The following is a 20,365-nucleotide window of genomic DNA, read 5'->3' on the forward strand; positions in this document are numbered from 1 at the left end:
TTGTTTCATTGCTTCTTAGGCAATAATTACTTTTACTTCAACTGTATAGGTTGCTAGTGATGCTTTGTTTGGATTTACTTATCCAAGCAGTTCACATATATGCAGAAGACTTTCCAACTATATCTTAGAACATAGAAATTAATATTTAATTTCTCACGCAACAACTCATGGTTTCTAATCCATGTTGCCATTTCAAAACACGTTGCTCTATTGCTCCTCCTTGCCAATGGTTAACTCTAAAGGGATCTTGCTTGAGCCTTTGCTAGTGTTTATGCGTGTAGCATCAACTATTTAGCATATCTTCATTTCCTTGAATTCAGAACTAATCTTATATACCTTTTCAAGTACCATAAGTTTTTCTTGATCTCAATCTAGTTGATATTTACTTAGATCAATAGAGATTGGTATATGATCGTCATGCCTAAAGCCATACGATACATTTTTGGCGATCCTCATATTATATCATACATGATAAATTCTTTTGCATAATAATTCTCAATTGAATTCTTTTCATGTAACTTTAGCTATCCAACTTCAGTAAATACTGAATCCAGCTAAATTCTTTGATATATAATATAGGTGAAGAATCTCATTAGATTCTTTGATGTTTAACTTAGTAAATGCTTATACATAGTTTAAACATTCATTACTTAGATTTATTCATATGGGTCGAATATCTCCAATGGAGTCTTTCGTGTTTTTTTAGTAAATTCCATTACTTAATCCAAAACAATATTCTAAGATCTTTTAAGTATAGATCTTAACACCCAGTATGTACTTAGTTTCGCCTTGGTCCATCATTGATGAATAATTTCAAATCTAAATCATTAGTATTTGAATGTTATTTCACAATAGAGCGATATGTGTGTGATACACATAGGACCAATTAAGTTATACGTACTCCTACTAAACTTCTTATATATCTATAAGAATCATGTACATTTTATGAAACTTAAATACTTATTAGTTTCACTAAAATACAGTTCCAATTCCCAATTGCTTCCTTAAATCTGTACTTATATTTCAAAAGGTATCTTTCCTTTTCAAGAATTTATTTGGATCCACAAATCCTATGACATACCATGTACATAGTTTATTCCAACATTTGATTGAGGAATACGTTTTGTCATCCAATTGCCATATGTACCAATATGCAATCATTGCTTGATTTATAGACTTGAGCATTACGATTATGCACGAGGTTTCAACACAATCCACGCCATGAATTTGCTTGAAACCTTTATCAACTAATATAGCTTTGTGTGTGAACACAATTCCATGTTTGATGGTTTTTATACTTAAAACCAATTTGCAACCAATAGATGTAAGTCATTCTTGCAAATCAACAAAATTTCAATTTTGTCATCAGAACATTGAGTATTTATGGCCTTTAACCAATTAAATATTTAGTCTATATATGGCCTCTAACCATTTTAGGGAATCTATATTTCGTCATAGCTTTCTTACAAGTCACAAACTCCTTATCATCTTTATAATAGTTTGACTGCAAGTTGTAGGTTTCTTCACTATCTAATAGAAGAATCTCATCGTTTCAGTGACCAGAACTCTATGTTTCTTCACTATCTAATAGAAGAATCTCATAGTTTCAGTGACTTGAACTCTATATCTACTTGGGTATAGAACATCAAACAATAGAATATCAACAAACACTAGAAAGTGTTTTGAATATTCTGTTCTCCTTGAAGCACTTGTAAAGTCTTCTAAGAGATGTTTATTCATTAAACCCACTTCTAAAGTCCTTAAAGAATAAGTGTTCGGATTTTCTGAAGAACTTCTAAAAGCCTCTGGAATGTCCGTTTATGATTGTTGTTCGCCTCGAAGACTTTCGAGGTCTATTTTCTCCCACTTGTCATTTTGGAAACGAATCTCCAAAATGACATCATTTCGAGCAAACAAACATTATGTTCACATAAATTTGTGGTAGAAACAATACCCTTGTTTCTCATTTGAATAAATCACAATGAAACATATATCTATACTTGGGCCTTAGTTTGTCGAATAATAAATACTAAGCTCCCACTGAGTTTAGGAACTCTTTAGATATATATTATGAAAAGATATTATGAAATTACTTTTCAATAGCTTTGACGAATTTGGTTCAGTCTGGTGGTAGTTGAGCATTTTGTTTTAGAAATTATAGGAAAATACTTTATGATTCATCATTGAACGAATCAAGTACTAATTGACTTAGATCATTCCAACGTAGATATGTCATATCTTATGGAGATAGATCGTGAAATTACAACACACAATCATTGATGATCATTTTTGGTCTTAAAGTAATCATCATCATGATCTAACCTAGATCTTTATGATTTCTTGCCATGTGGATTTTATACTTCTGAATCTTTGAACTAGCCAAACAGATTCAAACTTATATTACTTTGAGTAAATAAACCAATATTCACTCAAATCTAGGTGAAATAATAAAGTCATAAAATCTTTCTTTACCTTTGAACTCTATTGTCTAGGTGTTCTAACAATAGTTCATATCTTTTGTTACTTTCAACAAGTAAGACTAGCTTGTCTTGAATGATCTAGAAATCAATCAGCTTTCTAAAGTCCATAGAAATAAAGCTTTAGAATGTTAACTTGTTGATATGTTTTAAGCAACAATGCTAAAGGGTTAGTGGAACTCAAATCAAGAGATTGATTTGAACCTAGTAAAGTTCTTATTGTTAAAGAGTTGTTTGTTTTAATCAAGCATATTGACTCAACCTGTAAACGACCATTTCATTCAAATAACAAACAAACATTGTTTTTGTCTATCTTGAATGTGAGTCTTTCTTTGTTTGAAGCAGAAATTTAGGTATGCTTATTATGGAACAAAATAGACATTAAGTTCCATCCTTGAAAGGACTTAAAACAAACTAGATAACCCTACAACTAATGTAGCAATGTCATGCTTCATTTCCCACTTGCGGGTCATTAGTGTAGCCTAGCTTCCATTGTTTGAGTCATTACCGAAGTAAGAACCTCAAGCGGTATATGATACCAAGGAAGTTTTATTGCTAGGTCACTTCTCTTTAAACATAAACTTATAGGTAGAAACGGAATCGTAAATTCCTTTCATTTGTTCCTTGTTTTCCTATTTCTTGTACCCTTTCTTATAGCTTTAAGAATTGACTTCTCTAGCGTTGACTTTTATACTTTGTTAGACATGTCTAATGTCACTCCAATAAGGTTCTTACCATTTATGTTGAATATTTTGCTTCAACTAGATGATTTTACCAGAAGCTTCTAAAGTTCTCTAACCATTGATCTATTCGAATGTCCAGGGACTAGACTCATTCGAGAATTAAAATGGACAAAGATATTAGGTTGTTAACTGTTGGTAAAGCTGAGCGTTTTAAACTCAATGCTTTATGAACTCAAAACTACATTGTATTTTGAATTCACAAGCACCAATTGGTTTTCCATTCGACTTTGATATTAAAAAACAACCATAAAAGTCGCTAAAAGAAACGTAGATTTTAAATTGCTCACTTTCTCTCATTTCCGTGAATCGTTCTTGGATTCACTACCAATCGAGGAAATTTATTGTTACCTTTCTAAAAGGATTTACTGCAGTGCAAGATATTTAATTATAAATAATTAAAGCATACATTGAAGCATGAAAAGTCTAAACATTTATCATGAGTAATAACTTGAAAATTAAAGCAATCATGCAATTTAAACAAGTCATTGGCATTTTATTCGAATTTATTGTTCCGGTAGGTGTGAATAAAATGATTCCAAGATCCTTAAATCATTGAAGAATTAAGCACATTATGTATTTAGACTCAATTCTAAAATATTTTAGGTAAGCAAATCCTTTGCTAATAGTCTAGAAACTACTCTTGGTTGATAGGCACGTCTAAGAACTTATTAGATAAACCTATCTCATTTGCCACGACATAAAAGGACTACTTATATCGTTGAGTTTCACCAAAACTAACATGTAATCACAATTATTTGTGTACCTTACCCCTTTAGGATCAATAAGTAACACCTCGCTATGGCGTAAAACTATTACTAAGATTGATGTAAAGGTTATCCAAGTAAGTGTTATTTTGGCATGGCACCTTTTAACTCAATTTTTAAAGTTTGGAACTGAAGGATCTTACTATGTTGGTTAGATTTTAACTAAACTAAAATCCTTAATCATGCAACATAATCAAGCCATAATCTCATGCATAATTAAGACATATTTAAAGAAATAAATAACTTAAAGCATGCATAAGATTTAAATGTTATCTAGTATGGCCCGACTTCATCTTGAAGCTTCAACTTCAAACTCCGTCTTGAAAATGGATTGGAAACTTCGTCTTGAATTTCACCATGGGAGGCGTCATTTTATTCAAATAGGATAAGCTATAATTGAAACTAATGACAACTATTTGATGGTACGCAGACCATATTTAAAATTAAAAACTTTGGTGCATTAGACCAATTTTACATTCAAATTAATGGTACGCAGACCATATTTACTATCCTATTTGGGCCATACTAGTCACTTTCCATAACCTGCAAAACAGTACATTTACAATATACCATTCACCCATTTATTTATATATTAATAGCCCACATAGCAAGTTAGTAGAACATATTATGCATCACATAAATATTTGCATCAATTAATCAAGGCTTTCAATAATCTACAAATTATTCAATCCTTATTAATTCTAATCGAGTTGTTTTAACCTTAAAGGAATGTAGACCTAATCAAGAGTTTATGACTAAAGGCTCCCACTAAAACCAAGAAATTTACATGCTTTACGAATTTTAAACATAAATTGTATTTCCTAGTCCAACCGGAAACTTACAAATTTAATTAAAATTTAAAGCTCATATAAAATATTATTTAAATCCTTTATTTTATTTTCAGTTGATTAAATTAATTAATTTAAATTTTATCAAGGTTTTAATTATAGTAAAATAATTAGTATAAATAAATTTATAATAATTAAATTATTCAAAATAAAATTAAATTCCGAGAAAAAATTAAATTACGAATTTAAATTTAATTAAAATAGTATTCAACAGAAACATAAACAATACGGCCCAAACGTGCCAAGGCAAGGCCATAGGCCGAAGCCCATGCCTCGCCCAAGCACCAACGCCGCAGCGCCATGGGTCGCGTGAACAAGGCATCGCCTAGGGCCCGCATTGCTGCTGGCCGAGTGATGCACGACAGCAGCGCACCAGCTTCGTGCTGTGCCTGCTGCCTATTGCTCGTTGGCTGCGCGCTGGGCAGTGGCATGCGCAGTGGCACGCGAGCTCCCTTGCTTGTTTACTGCTGCCTTGCCTCGTGTCTTGCGCTACGATGCATCGTCGCCCTTTTTGTCGACCACCTGCACATCACACACCGCACAGGGCCTCGCCTGCCGCGCATGCTCGTGCTTGCTTATTGTTTCGTACCGCATGGGCGACGAGCTCCCTTGCTCGTCGTCGCATGCCTGCACTATGCAACACCCCTTAAGGGTAACACTTAGCTTCCATTGCTTCGTGCGTGCAAGATTTGGTGATCGGATTTATAAAAATTAATAATTTTTATATTTTAAATTTAACGACAAATTAATAAATCATATTAATTTCACTAAATTTAGTCTAAAAATCGAAAATTTATTATTCAAATTAATTTCTGATTACATTTATTTTTAGGGATTAAAATCTAGGTTATAAAATTTGAAAACTTTTCAATTTTAACAAATTTTATGGTGGCTTTTAATCATAGGATCATAATTAAATTGTCAATTAATTATGAAATTCAAAACAAATTCAAAATTATTTCAAATTCAACAAATTAATTACAATTACAAATTAGGTTGTATAATTAACAAGATTAGGCCTTAAAATTGATAAACATATACAGTAGGTCAATCATTGATTCAAGATTTACATACAAGATTCGCAAATATTTAATTTAACATCATAAAAATTACAAATTTTGCGTTCGAAAATCTAAAACTTCTAAAAGTTCATAGTTAGGCTTCGAATTTGGGAATTCGGAGTTCGGCATCAAATCTATGATTTTTGTCAAAATTTTAAAACGTCGTTTACATGCGAAATTCTCTATAAAAACATAAGATTCCGACCATTATTGACAAAACTGCCGAAAAATCCTGCGAACATATAATCAAATAATCGCACGAATTTGCAATTAATTACATAAACGAAATTAATCACCCCTTTAATTCATTGCAAATTAATAAAATTTAATCCATGTTAACTATAATTGATTATGGAATTAATTAGAGACTCGTGATACCACTGTTGGGTTATGAATAATATACACAATATAATTCATGCGGAAAAACCATAAAGTCAGGAATCCAAATTAATTGCGATAGTCAATTAGCATAATTAGTATACATACAATATGATGCGTGCCTTCCCTAGCTGCTCCCGAACCCAACAAGAACAAGTACAGGACTCCAAATGTCGCCCCTTCGTAGATAGTCCACAGCACGTTCGGATTTGCCTTAGATTCAACCAACTAGCACTACAAGAAAACTGTGATTTAGCGACTGAATTTTCCGACCGTAAGAAAAATAGTCGGTAAAATACAATTTTACAGAATAATAAAGTGGTAGTCGTTAATATTATTTTTTACCGAAAAACGTTAAGTGGTCTGTAATTTACAACCACTTAGCAGGTAAACTACGACTACTTAATAATCGTGAATTAAGCCGACCAAAACTAATATTCAAAAAAACGTACCGACTAAATATTTTACCGACTACTTAAATGTAGTCGGAATTTACTGACCACTTTGAGGGTTGGTCGTTAAAATAGAGTTTTACCGACTACTTTGATGTTGGTCGTTAATTTAACGACTACAAAAGTAGTCAGTAAAATATCGGCCAAAAAAAAATTCCAATAATTTTCAAAATAATAAAAGTTATTACCGACTACTATATTAGTTGGGAATTTCAATAAATACCGACAAATTTAGTAGTCGGTATTTTTTTTAATTAATAAAAACAAATGGATTTTGGGCTTTCACGCATAAGACTCAAAACCTAAAAACCTAACCCTACTTCATTTCAGTCGTTTCTTCATTTCTCTCCCTCTTCCTTCTCTCTCCTCCATCTTCATTTCTAATTCTCTCTCATTCCTCTCTTCATCATCATCACCGTAGATGTTCATCACCATCACCGTAGATAATCTTCGAAGATCTTCATCATCATCGATCTCTCAACTCGTAGATCTTCATCATCGACGAAAATTGGTAGGTTTTTTTATTTGTGTTTTTTCTTAATCTTTCTCCTCAAATTTGTCTAGGTTTTATTTGTTTTTGTCATAAAATTTTGTTTTTTTAATCTCTTCTCCTCAAATTTTCGTCTTAAAATTTGTACTTTTTTGGCTTTAATTTGATTTGGATCTGGTTTAGGGATTTACTTTCGTTTTTTTTTATTTTGATTTTGTTTTTTATTTTGATTTTCGGATTTTAATCTGATTTTCGGTTTTTATTTTTATTTTGATTTTCGTTTTTTATTTTGATTTCGTTTTTTATTTTTATTTTCGGTTTTTCTGGAAGTTCTCCTAAAGTGTGAAAAGCTGTTAGGATTATTGATCATTTGACCCTGAGCATCCTGGATAGCAAACCGTTCTTGTCGATCAAGTCAGACTTTCTAGCTAACATGGCTTTCTTGGCTTGGAATCATTCAAAATAGAACTTCTTTCCAAAAGCTTAATCTGATTTTTGGTTTTTATTTTGATTTTCGTTTTTTATTTTGTTGTTTATTTTGATTTCGTTTTTTTATTTTGATTTTCGTTTTTTATTTTGATTTTCGATTATTATTTTGACAAAATGTTTTTTATTTTTATTTTGATTTTCGTTTTTGATTTTGATTTTTGTTTTTTAATTTGACAAAATCTTTTTTATTTTGATTTTCGGTAGTTAATTTGACAAAATATATTTTATTTTGATTTTCGTTTTTGATTTTGATTTTTGTTTTTTAATTTGAAAAAATCTTTTTTATTTTTATTTTCGCTTTTTAATTAGATTTTCGTTTTTTTAATCTGAGTTCGTTTTTCTTATGTAATTTTCGTTTTTTTTATTTTCGTTTTTTATCTGATTTCATTTTTGTTATTTAATTTTCGTTTTATAATTTAATATTTCTGAATTTTATTTTTATGTGGTGCAGGCGATCGAAGATCTCAAACAAGGAGCTCCAACAAAATCTTAACTTGTAATTTTTGATTTAGATTAGATCAAGTATTATAGTCTTTTTTATTAGTATTAGATTTAAGTAGTTGGTATAAGTATTGATAGTTTTGTAATCCTTATACTCCTTTCTTCATGGATTAAGAATATGAAAAGGGGTTATTCTTTTGATTTGATTAAACAATTTGCGGTTGGAAGTCGTAGATTTTCAAATGGAAACTGGTAACTCCGGTTACTAGTTTCATATTTTTTATTTTAAAAAAAAATTACCGACTACTTTTGTAGTCGGATAATTGCCGACTAACAAATTAGTCGGTATTTACCGACTAAAGAAGTAGTCGGTGATTTCCGACTACTTTAGTAGTCGGCAAATTAACGACCACTTTTTTTTAGTCGGTTAATTAGTCGGTAAAAGTTACCGACCACTTCTTAGTCGTAAATTTTCCAAATTTCGACCAGGGTTACACCGACCACCCTTTAGCGACTACTTTCGGTCGAAAACGTTTTTACCGACTAATTTTACCGGTAGGAAAAATGGAGATTTCTTGTAGTGTAGAATATTCTCTAAGGTTTTATGTGCACTCGGGAAACTCACAATAGTATTAGACAAGTATTAAATTCTCTCTTGAATCTAATATGTTAGAATAGTATATTGAATTGCATTATAAATTGTGATCATAAACCACATATTTATAGGATGGAAATAAAGGAGTTTGAATTCTACTAGGAATCGATTAACTAAATCCATTAGGATTCTAGTTAATTAATATCATTAGACAAGTGGTTCATTAGACCCAAGCAATCATCAACTTGCAGTCACCACGGAGCCAGAAAGATGTACAAAAGTTAGCAGGACGAGTAGCTGCCCTCAATCGCTTCATATCCAAGTCGTCACACAAGTGCAAATTATTTTATGGCATCCTCAGGAAAAATGAGAAGTTCAGCTGGACCGACTGTAGACACCTACTTTTGTCCCCATTCCCGAAAGGGAAAGTTCGATGATGAGAACATAAATCTCCACTTGGCAACGCATCTCCTAAAAAATAACGAATCTCAATCACCCTTTTCATTTCACCCGAAACCTGCTATTTATAGGAACCTGCTAAAAATAGTAACTTCCATAATGGGTAGTTGTTAAAAGTGGCAAGTCATAAAAGATAGAAACCTGTCAGAATTAGGTGTTGCACTCCAACATAAATCCTAAATGAGATAGAAATTGCAAGGGGAATCCTATTCCTAATATGATTTGAAAATAAGAGTTACGTATTAATTAAAATCCTAACGAGCTTAGAGTTCGTAACGGGCCCGGACGCATTCCCTCATAAAGTTAATACGCACTAAAAGACTCGAATAAATCTCAAATACTCCGGATTCTAAGAGTCCAAATCTGACAAAGAACTCGGCCCAAACATCATTTTCAACGCCCAGCCCTGGGCGCTGAAATTACCAGGATCCTATTTTCAACGCCCAGAGCTGGACGCCGAAATCTTTGACGCCCAACACTGGGCGCTGAAAATACCTGGGTACGTGTTTTCTCCTAATTCTTCTTGGATTAGAGCTCTACAATTCTATCTTTCCACGAACTCTTCCTTAAAAATATAGCCCCAAATTCGACGTGAAACAACACACACATTTCATATTCTGAGTATTGACTCCAACCCCTAAGCCTAAGCCTCACGCTGCGAAATTGATCACGCGTATCCTGTCCCGTAGTTTGAGATTCGTTAAATAAAAGGAGAAATAGCAAAGTCAAAGTGGTTAGTTTTCTAAGAACCGTGACGCACCTCTCAAGGGTGCGTCGTAATGTGCCCCTTCGCATGATTTAATTGCTTTCCTCGCCCTTTTATGAACTGTTAAACTAATCAAATCTGATTATTCTATCACGCCTAATAAAGATAATATGTTGGGAAATTGGATTATCATGCTAGGTCCCTTAAAACAATCTAAATCAGATAATCGCGATCGATCTAGTATTATATGTTGCATATTGTTAAAATCAACTCAGATTAGTTTAATAGTTAACGCATGTCCCTTCAATTATTTATGCTGAGCTAGTAAGGATATCTTGCCTCTGGAGTTATCGAAGAGCGAGTACTCTCTCGGTAGTTACAGTCCCCCGAACCCTCAATCTCTACCTTGCGGGTGTATGTTGAGAGATCCCCACACCAGGGATCACAAGGGAACCTACGGCCGTCGTGGTCAAACATAATTGCACTCCCTTTATCTCACGATAACCGGGTTTTGTCAGCTTTTCTCATTGTCGTTAAAACTGAATGGCGACTCCTATATTACTAATCAATTGGGTGTAAACTCACAGGAAATCCAATTACACTTGATTTGACAAAAAGAAACGTCACACCCACGAGGGACGAGGTCACGCATTAGCCTCGTGCTTTTTCAACCCCCTCACAGTGGCGACTCCACTGGGGAAAGTGCAGGAAATACTCGTGCTCGTAGGTAATCGAAATAGCCGAAGGGTGAAACGATCCTACCCCGCGTTTATTTCCCCATCAAGTTGGGACGACCTGAAAATCAGCATATTAATGTGATTGGGCATAACCGCATGACAAATCTTGGCTCCCTTAGGGAGTTGGGACTAAGGATACCCATCGCCAACCTGGGGGTGCATACGCTTCGAATGTTGTCCACTCGGCACTTTCGCTAGTAGTACACCCGTCCCAAACCCAATCGCTCGGCCATTAGGTCCCTCTCATTGGTGCATGCCCCCTTGGCTTACATCGTGATTGGCCTCTTGGGCGAAATTCGTCTGTTGAAGGCACTACCTCGACCGGGGCATGTGTTGGATCTGCGATAGAAGCGGTACCAACCCAGGCGCAAATACTACCCATAGAAGCCTATCATAAACTACATGACATATTATTATTGCCTCATGATGTAATGTTAGTTATGTGTAGCGAAATATGTGATTGTGTGTGACAAACAACGTTAGAAAACCAACGACCCCAACGACCTTAAAAATTGCCCAAACATTCATGAACCAATTGGCTAAAGAGTTATACCAAAATACGTGTTCTGCAAACCCGAACGATCGCCACAAAAATAAGCGATGCTCGGAATGGCCTGTAACAAATCCCACAAACGCTGCACAACGCGTAAAGGACGTTATAAGGCAAGCACGCAAAATTAAAGTCGCAAAAACAAAACGTATACGCAAACAGGAAACGAACACCAGCCAGGGACGCATTTTCAACGCCCCTGGCTGGGCGCCAAAATTTCTCACGCCCTACGCTGGGCGCTGAAGTTGCTGCCTGGCCTTTTGGTCAGGCGCAGCAGCTTCGGTGCCCGCGCATAAAGAATACGTAGCAAAAAAAAATTCGTGAAAATTGGTGCGAGGGCGTATGAAAAGGCACTCGATTCTAAAAGCGACTAAAAAAATTAATAATAAATAACTCTTTGTGTCGTTGTTAGGCCTCCTACGACGACAATGTTCGGCACCAAAACCGAGCGTGCTAATAACTATGAATGTCACACGGGCAAAGTATTCAAAAAATAATGTTCAAATAGAGTCTTCAAGGAAAAATAATGTTCGAATAAAAAATAAATCCGAGTCTAGACTAGGCTATGCCAAAGTACAATCTAAATCCTAAGTCTTAGTTGTCTTATCCATAGAATCGGTCCTAATGCTTGGTGTCGTTCTGCAAGTTAAAAGGTTAAACCATATTGAGTCTCCCTTCCTAACATTTAAATCAATAAGCACCCATATGTAATTGTCATTCCTTGCTAAGAATCTACGGCCTCAATATTATAGTATTTGCAAAATGGAAACAGTCACAACCCCCAAAGTGAACCTAAGGTATCAATACCATTGGCAAAAAATTATTAATGGCCTCAAGGCTTGTGATCAGATTGGGTCACAACTATCATAGTCCTCTCGAGCCACTCACTCCTTGAAATACTACTAAGTACGGACTAAAAGATTTTCCATGAATGCAACATGACCAACCATGAAAATACCCAAATCGGCATACCATAAGGCTACCATTGGGGTAAAGCAATACACACTAAGAGGGAAGCCGCACTAATTATTCCAGTCTTGCAAAAAAAAAATCGATCTCCCCAACTAACTACCTTACCAACATTAAGCAAAATGGTGCATGACAAATGGACACCCAAGGGTTAAAATCTAAAGTGTCAACCAACGAAACTTATGGTCCAATTACCCTAAGTCTTAGAGTTGCTTGGTCAAGTATTATAGGCTTACGCCACGTCATTATTTTGAGTCTAGGCCACCTCCTTGTATTCATACACGGGTTATAATCAGAAAGATTAATGAAAGTTCGAGTCTAAATCACAACTTCCAATTAAATCGCAGAAACTGGAATCTGAAAAGAAGCAAAAAAAGTTATTTTCGATGCAATTCTTTCGTTAAATTTCAATAAGGTAAAAACAAGATTTCGAATCTACGCTATTTGCACATTTTAAGAAACGACTAAATACGCTTGCAAAGTAAGACGATTTAAAGGTCCACCCTAGGCCTACTAAAGCTAAAGGTCCACCCTAGGCCTACTAAAGTTAAAGGTCCACTATAGGCCTACCAAACGAGGCTCACTCAGTCTCGCCTCGTGACTCAAAGACCACAACCATCTACCTTTTAGCCCAAATAAAAAAAAATTGGGGAGAAATCCCAAGCAAAAGAGAAAATAGAAAGAGAAAAGGGAGAGCGAAGAGAGCGAAAAGAGCGAGCCATGAAATACTTAGCCCGTACCTCCCAAAGTGCGAAATTTACCCAAGTAAACGAAGGGAAAGAATTGAGTCAACCAATCCAAATCATGCCACAAAAACTACATAAGGGTCTACGATGTCTACCCTTTCCAATCCTTATGTTCTTAGACACCTTCTCTCTGGGGCCCCTGTTCAGCTCATTTAACCCATCCATGTTCTCATTTTAATAACCCAAGAAACCATTACCTCGACTCTTGTTCTTGAACTTGTTGTCAACTGCAAACCACGTACGGCCATTGACACGTGCGTCATACCCATTATTACACCACCGTTAGCATAATGACCATATAACTTGTTTGAATACATCCTGATTGAGTCGTCCCCATGCTACTCATTGGCCTTGGTTGATGTAAACTCATGACACTAGCTCGAGGCTGCAAATTCTGAGTCCTAGCAAATATAATCCTCATGCTTGACCAATACCTATACAAATTATCCTATCTCATTCAACCCATCTTTCAAGCCGCCTCGAGTCACGAATATAAAAAAGATGACAAATGAAAAGTACATTCTACACTTAACGTAAAAAAAAAAAAAAAAAGCAAACTTTGCAAAGCGCCTTTAAAGGTTCGTCTAAAAAGAAAAAGAAGCATTTAGCGCACCAAAAAAGATCCGCCCAGAAAACATTTTCAGCGACCACATCTGGGCGCCGAAATCTTTAGCGCCCAAGCCTGGGCGCTGAATCTCTCTGCTTGCCAAATTTTGTCCAGAAGTGCTCGTCATTTTATCCGCACATGCACGGAAAAATAACGAACACTTGGGGGTTACAACACGTATTCAGATATACGTACCACCAAAAAATACATGTACTCAAAAAAAATATATAAAACAAATTTTTGGCTTACGGCAAGACAGCAGATTAAAATAAAAATAAACTTCATTTATTCTACCGTTTCAAATAATATGTTTCCATCTCAGAACATACCTATCGAATTCGGCATTCTAAGAAACCATTTTCTGGCTAAGAACTACGCAAGACCTGATTCCAAATTAAATCTATTTAAAGCGGATACGTAGGCAATCCATGATTCGGTCCAACCAATTTGCAAAGATGTTAGAGCCTATAGAATAACAAGAATAAGAAATAGAGTCCCTTATTGAAATTTAATTACTTGCAACCCAAGTCGAAAGAAAAAAGTCAAAGGAAGAATCCAAGTCATCAAGATGCCAAAACGAACACACATCGAAAAACAATAAGGGCACGTACCCTTGCCAGAAGGAGCACTCACACTCCTAGGCACTTAGCCAAGACTCAAAAGATCGCTTTGTCTCAATTGAATGGGGGCTAGCGAAAGCATCCATGACCTCTAAAGTACTCGACTTTACCCTCCCTAAAGCGAACTAACGCACTTAAAGACCTTCTTTCACCACTAGACATAGTCGTTCGCTTAAAGACCTTCTTTCACCACTAGACACAGTTATAATCGCCAACAAGTAGTAAAGGCAGTAGGCTTGCAATAAAGAGGATTGTTCTACGACGTCGCCTCATCGTTCCTTCGAACTTAGGGCACCCATTCATGGTAATTCAAATGCTTGCGAATCCCCTTTGAAAAAAATCAGACATTGTCAATAGGACTTGGCACTTAACCAAGGCTCACCCTACTCAGACATATGACACGGGCATCTAAAATCGAAATCTGAAAAGCATCATTAATGGGAAGACATAACATCAACTAGGGGCTAAAAATTGAAATGAAAGAGCTAGGGAAAGAACTAAGTATACCTTGACCTTTTGTGCAGACATACACCAAGTAAATCTAAGTCAATTTCAAAACGGTTTATATTCCCGCAATTCTGGAAAAGATGGCCCTAAAAGCCTAAAGCATATGCCAAACGGGCACAAGTATATCTTGACGCCTGCACCCTGGCTTCCAGCAAATCCTTAGACAGCATTCCAACAATCGTAACAACATTCACTCATGTAATCCTGTACGAACCCTTCTATAAGTCAACTTACTTAGGACACCTCGGATTGTACACAGTAGGACTCGGACTTCAAATAATTTTCAAAGACTTCTTCGAACATAATAAAGTGTCGTTGGTTTAAGCTAAGTATGCATTCATCTCGATGTTGCAAGTGAGTCAAAAAGATTTCTAAATATGATTATGGGTAAAGAAAGGCACCTAACTTTTGTTCAAGGCACACTACAACATGTGACTACATTGACCATGGCAATGTCGCACAATACAATATTTACAAGAGAAGTAGCAAATCACTACTCGAACGTACCTCGCACTAAACGAGTCTGGTTCAAACTATTCACGATCCATGTCACCATGAATGCATAAACACGTATGCAAAGCATTATAGCACCAAGCCAATCAATGTCGCACAATACGACATTTACAAGAGAAGTAGCAAATCACTACTCCAAAGTACCTCGCACTAAACGAGCCTGGTTCAAACTATTCACGATCCATGTTACCACGAATGCATAAACACGTATGTAAAGCATTATAGCACCAAGCCAATCCCGTAGCTACAGTTGGAGGCTTGAGAAAAACACTCTAAAAATTCTCGAAATGACGATTTTATCGCAAATTCTCCACGCTAATGCTATACACACGTCATAGGGGCACAATCCTAAGGTCAATCGTGTAAAACGAACTTTAGAATGGCTACAACCCCTCCCAAATTCTAAGCACTACTTAGGATATACAAAGTCACCCCACTAACAAGGGTAACTGAAAACCGCGAGTCACCAAAACTCCGATTAAACTACTGCACATAACGCTCGCCCTACAAGCACCCGTTACACAGTCTACGCCGTTCCAAAGCAAAAGCGAAAGAAAAATCAAGGATAAACAAAAAAGGGAACATCTATGAATCCTCGCATCGAACGAAGTAATAAGCCGTGCACACCCACGCAGAAGGTGCTACACTTGTTCGAGGACCTGAACGAGGCATGATGAAGTACTCCAATGCAAAAAATAATAATGATATCCCAACACCTGGAGGAATGTTCTAAGACACGCCGTTAGGCCACACAAGCCTACGTCGCACCATAAGTTCAACCGTCCCACGGTACAAGTCTAAAAAAAAAGAGTAAGGCATATCGCACTAATGCGGGCACGACCAAGAGCATGTGTAAAAGAGGCAAAGACTATTTATCGCCCAAGTTCAAAATGCAAGCCACACGACTTCTACGTTAAGGATTAAAGGTAGCAAAACATTACCTACCACGGAAGGGATAACTCGCACCTACACGAGCGGAACCCCAAGGCATCTTTCTCGAAAGAACCTACAAAAATCGTATGCCAGAAGGAAGCATCCCAACATGCATACTTGGGGGCTCCAAGCTGCGAAACAACCATAGCAAAATAGAAAAATCTCGAAGCAAATGTTTGAACAATCGAAAGGGCACGATGTTTGAGCCCACTTCATGAATGGGCCTGAACCCTGTCAAGCTTCTAAGCAAACTATTCAAAATCAATCATTGCTTAAAAAAAAATGATTCAAGTAAACAGATTAATGGACCGCACACAACGGCCATTCTATGAATGCTCGTTCGCACATACATATCATCATTCTAAGTATCGAACATTCACGAACGCGTTCAAAAAATATATATATATATATATATACGAGTGATCAAAAATATACGCCTCAAGGTATGTTCCTCGGGCCATATAGACTCGCCCAACTATTGCAATAACTGCACGCCTTAAGAGCGACAGTTCCTTTAAATAAGCGCCCCAAAGCGACAAACACCGTAGTCCACCAATCGGCTACGGCTTCTCGAGAAATCATCACGATCACTCGGCTCATTGTGATCTCTAATAAAATTCTACATTCCAAAAAATAAAGAAAAACAAAAGAGAAGAGAATACGTAGAATCTCCAAGTGAAATAAGCGAACGGAAAAGAGGCAGATCTGCCCAATAATCAACTCCGACGCCAAATCCCACGCCTGACTTTGGGCTTTGAAGATTAATCCCACAATCGTTCTAAGCTAGGAAATGGCGAACGAATAAGGAAATAATAAACACCGTTGGTCCACTATTAGGCTACGGTTTCTCGAGAAATAATTATTCACCAATCAACGGTGATCCCAAATGAACGGTTCGTTCCAAAAAAGAATCTCTAGACGAAAAGAAAAAAAATAAAACGAACGAACAAGAGGCTAACTGTGTCATCAAGAAACCTGCCCATAAGTCATTTTCAGCGCCCACAGCTGGGCGCCGAAATCTTTAACGCCCAGGCCCCTGACATCTATAGGGCCCTGCAGTATCCATTCGACTCGAAAGTTACCGATTTCTTTACTGTAAGTCGCACCTCACGGCTTTGTTAAAAGTAGCACACCACTACAAAGATCGCTCGCACTTACGAGCACGACCCCAAACACGATCAAAGACATTACAAAATGCTTATCTCCAAGGAACCTCTTTGACAAGAACTGACCGTCAAGCACGAGTGCTTGGGGGCTCGAAAGAAAATATATATTTCAAGAGAGAGTATGCAAAGTTAAAACAATATTCCCAGACTACGCGATACGAAGTCCCGTGTTTGGATAATCTCAAAAGATGAAACCGGATTACGACCTCAAGACAAAGGTCGCCGTTGATACTTATACATAGTCCCCTAATCAAGGACCCAGGTAGTGGCAAAATTGAGCCGAAAAGACTAGCTCAAAACCATGAAAAGATGATGACCACGAGACTATGGTCCATCTAAACACATTGTCAGCCCACATTCAGGTTGCAACTAAATCCGAGCATCCCTCGAAAGAAAATAAATTCTTCAAAACACAAAAACAGGGTTCGCCCACCCTCAGCGGGTGAGGTCTGCGTCACTAACCGTGCAGGTCCTCAGTCTTCGAAAATGAAAAGAAAATAGAATCTTCAAAACAAAGCAAAAAACAGGCTCGCCATCTTCAGCCGGCAGGGTCTACGTCACTAACCGCGTAGATCCTTTTTTTCAAAACTTCAAAACAGATTCGTCCACTTCTATCGGACGGGGTGTCCACCCTTAGCGGACAGGCTCGCCATCTTTAGTCGGCGGGGTCTACGTCACAAACCGCGTAGGTCCTTATTTTCCAAAAAACACAAACAAATTTCAAAATAGATTCGTCCACTTCTATCGGACGGGGTGTCCACCCTTAGCGGACAGGCTCGCCATCTTTAGCCGGCGGGGTCTGCGCCACTAACCGCGCAGGTCCTTAGTCGCTGCAGCGATAACTTTGTCTGGTTTTCCGTTTTTCCAAAAAAGAACGATGTGAGTAGTTTTCCTTTTTTCCAAAAATTAAAGGATTGGTTTTCCGTTTTTCCAAAAAAGAACGATGTGAGTACTTTTCCTTTTTTCCAAAAATTAAAGGATTGGTTTTCCGTTTTTCCAAAAAAGAACGATGTGAGTAGTTTTCCTTTTTTCAAAAAAAATAAAGGATTGGTTTTCCGTTTTTCCAAAAAAGAACGATGTGCTGGATTTTCCTTCGTTTTACGTCCCATAAAAACAAGTGGGTTTTCTCGTTTAGCTAACCCTGAAAATGAGAATCTTTAAAAACATTTTTTACCTCGTGATTGGGCTTGGCCAGGCCCAATTATACTTTATAGCTTTGATTTTGAAAACATCTGTATCTACTCCCAATGACAAAGTGAGGGAGTTCCTACGCCTCTTTAGATACTTCCAATGACAAAGTGAGGGAGTTTCTATACTATCCGTTGACAAATCCCAATGACACGTGAGGGATATGTCGACACTTCAAGTGATGACCCTTAAGTCAAATGTTATCACTCGGGGGCTCGTGAGACCCTCGCAAAACAGGTCACCATGGCTTGTGTGACGCACTCCGTCTAATACTTTGACCATCGTCTTACTACAAGACTGAGTCAAAGTGGGGGCTAACTGTAGACACCTACTTTTGTCCCCATTCCCGAAAGGGAAGGTTCGATGATGAGAACATAAATCTCCACTTGGCAACGCATCTCCTAAAAATTAACGAATCTCAATCACCCTTTTCATTTCACCCAAAACCTGCTATTTATAGAAACCTGCTATTTATAGGAACCTGCTAAAAATAGTAACTGCCGTAATGGGTATTTGTTAAAAGTGGCAAGTCATAAAAGATAGAAACCTGTCAGAATTAGGTGTTGCACTCCAACATAAATCCTAAATGAGATAGAAATTGCAAGGGGAATCCTAATCCTAATATGATTTGAAAATAAGAGGTACGTATTAATTAAAATCCTAACGAGCTTAGAGTTCGTAACGGGCCCGGACGCATTCCCTCATAAAGTTAATACGCACTAAAATACTCGAATAAATCTCAAACACTCCGGATTCTAAGAGTCCAAATCTGACAAAGAAATCGGCCCAAACATCATTTTCAACGTCCAGCCCTGGGCGCTGAAATTACCTGGATCCTATTTTCAACGCCCACAGCTGGGCGCCGAAATCTTTGACGCCCAGCCCTGGGCGCTGAAAATACCTGGGTACGTGTTTTCTCCTAATTCTTCTTGGATTAGAGCTCTATAATTCTATCTTTCCACGAACTCTTCCCTATAAATATAGCCCCAAATTCGACGTGAAACAACACACACAATTCATATTCTGAGTATTGACTCCAACCCCTAAGCCTAAGCCTCACGCTGCGAAATTGATCACGCGTTCTGTCGCAATCGATCCAAAAATCGAACAGAACGTATCCTGTCCCGTAGTTTGAGATTCGTTAAATAAAAGGAGAAATAGAAAAGTCAAAGTGGTTAGTTTTCTGAGAACCGTGACGCACCTCTCAAAGGTGCGTCGTAATGTGCCCCTTCGCATGATTTAATTGCTTTCCTCGCCCTTTTATGAACTTTTAAACTAATCAAATCTGATTGTTCTATCACGCCTAATAAAGATAATATGTTGGGAAATTGGATTATCATGCTAGGTCCCTTAAAACAATCTAAATCAGATAATCGCTATCGATCTAGTATTATATGTTGCATATTGTTAAAATCAACTCAGATTAGTTTAATAGTTAACGCATGTCCCTTCAATTATTTATGCTGAGCTAGTAAGGATATCCTGCCTTTGGAGTTATCGAAGAGCGAGTACTCCTCTCGGTAGTTACAGTCCCCCGAACCCTCAATCTCTACCTTGCGGGTGTATGTTGAGAGATCCCCACACCAGGGATCACAAGGGAACCTACGGCCGTCGTGGTCAAACATAATTGCACTCCCTTTATGTCACGATAACCGGGTTTTGTCAGTTTTTCTCATTGTCGTTAAAAACTGAATGTCGACTCCTATAATACTAGTCAATTGGGTGTAAACTCACAGGAAATCCAATTACACTTGATTTGACAAAAAGAAACGTCACACCCACGAGGAACGAGGTCACGCATTAGCCTCGTGCTTTTTCGACCCCCTCACACCGACCAACACGAAGCTGCACTTCAACAACTCAAACAGTACTTATCAGAACCTCCGGACAAGGAAGAATTGCAGGTGTACTTCGCAATCACAGAGT

The 20,365-nt window shown here is 37.0% G+C and overlaps 1 long non-coding RNA gene across 1 annotated transcript; it reads left to right on the forward strand.

Annotated features, from left to right (window-relative positions):
- Positions 1-7,027: 7,027 nt before the first annotated feature.
- LOC130462044 (uncharacterized) lies at positions 7,028-8,344 on the forward strand. The gene is made up of 2 exons (XR_008922159.1): positions 7,028-7,234; positions 8,154-8,344. It is a non-coding gene; the product is annotated as an uncharacterized lncRNA (long non-coding RNA).
- Positions 8,345-20,365: the final 12,021 nt, after the last annotated feature.

Source organism: Spinacia oleracea, chromosome 5 (assembly GCF_020520425.1).
Source record: "Spinacia oleracea cultivar Varoflay chromosome 5, BTI_SOV_V1, whole genome shotgun sequence".
Taxonomy (NCBI): Eukaryota; Viridiplantae; Streptophyta; class Magnoliopsida; order Caryophyllales; family Amaranthaceae; genus Spinacia; species Spinacia oleracea.